Here is a 1419-nt window from a genome sequence, read left to right as displayed (position 1 = left end):
TGTTAGCCAGGATGGTCTCGATCTCCTGACCTCGTGATCCGCCTGCCTCGGCCTCCCAAAGTGCTGGGATTATAGGCGTGAGCCACGGCGCCCGGCCATGTTCTTTTTTCTTTAGTGACCTAAAGTAGAAGATTACATCATTGGGTGTGTAATTTTGTTTGTAATGTATGCATTCAACATTGTGAATTTCTAAGCAATACTTCCACTGCATTCCAGAAGTTTTGATATATTTTTATTTTCAGACTGGACACATGGTTCATGCTTATAATCCCACCACTCTGGGAGTCTTAGGCAGGATTGCTTGGTGCTTGGAGCCAAGTGTTAGAGCCTAACCTGGGCAAAATAGAGAGACCCTGTCTCTACAAAAATTTTTAAAAATTAGCCAGACATAGTGGTACGCACTTACACTCCTAGCTACTCGTGAGGCTGAGGCAGGAGGATTGCTTGAGCCTAGGAGTTCAAGGCTGCAGTGAGATATGGTCATGCCACTGCACTTCAGCCTGGGTAATAGAGCGAGACCCTATCTTTTAGATGTGTATGTGTGCATGTGTGCTTTGTGTATGTGTGTGTATATATGTATATTTTTTCATTTTCAATATATTTCAAGTACTATAAAAGTGGAAAGGAACAATTGTTCTGTAATATGACAGTATGAGTTTTAATTCACAGTTGTGATAGCAAAAGATTAGAAATAATTCAAGTGTCTATTTAGAAAGGTTTGGATGAATGACCTCATACACACTTAAAAATGAGGGGCAGCATTTATTGATATGAAAAGATTTGCAGGATTTGTCAATTGAAAATAATCAAAGTATATTGCAATGTTTACACCATTCTACCTTTCTACAGCTGTTATGGTCATCTGCAGAGGCAGGTGGCCCCCAGCCACAAGTTTGAGCCAGATGTTGAGATTAATGATGCTAATTATACATCAAGATAATAGAAAGTGTTTATTACTTCCATAATTGGTCTTTGGGGAGAGCAGGGCAGGACTCTCAAACAGGCGAAAAGTGGCCTGAGAGAGTAAGAAAAGAAGCTTAGGTTTTTGTTCTGGTTAGTTTGGGGCCAGGGTGAGAGTTTGTATATGCATGTACCAAAGAAGAGCCTTGTGTAGTAGTTTGCTTTTTCCACTGGCACCAAAAGAGGAAGCACCCAGTCTTGCTTATCACCTTGTGTAGAAGTAGGGCATAGTGGCCAGACACGGTGGCTCCTGCCTGTAATCCCAGCACTTTGGGGGGCCAACGCGGGCAGATCACGAGGTCAGGAGTTCGAACCAGCCTGGCCAACATAGTGAAACTTCATCTCTACTAAAAATACAAAAATTAGGCCGGGCGCGGTGGCTCACGCCTGTAATCCCAGCACTTTGGGAGGCCGAGACGGGCGGATCACGAGGTCAGGAGATCGAGACCATCCTGGCTA

The sequence above is a fragment of the Mandrillus leucophaeus genome, unplaced genomic scaffold (genome assembly GCF_000951045.1).
Source record: "Mandrillus leucophaeus isolate KB7577 unplaced genomic scaffold, Mleu.le_1.0 Scaffold655, whole genome shotgun sequence".
In the NCBI taxonomy this organism is placed as follows: domain Eukaryota; kingdom Metazoa; phylum Chordata; class Mammalia; order Primates; family Cercopithecidae; genus Mandrillus; species Mandrillus leucophaeus.
Note: the sequence above shows the minus strand (reverse complement) of the source record.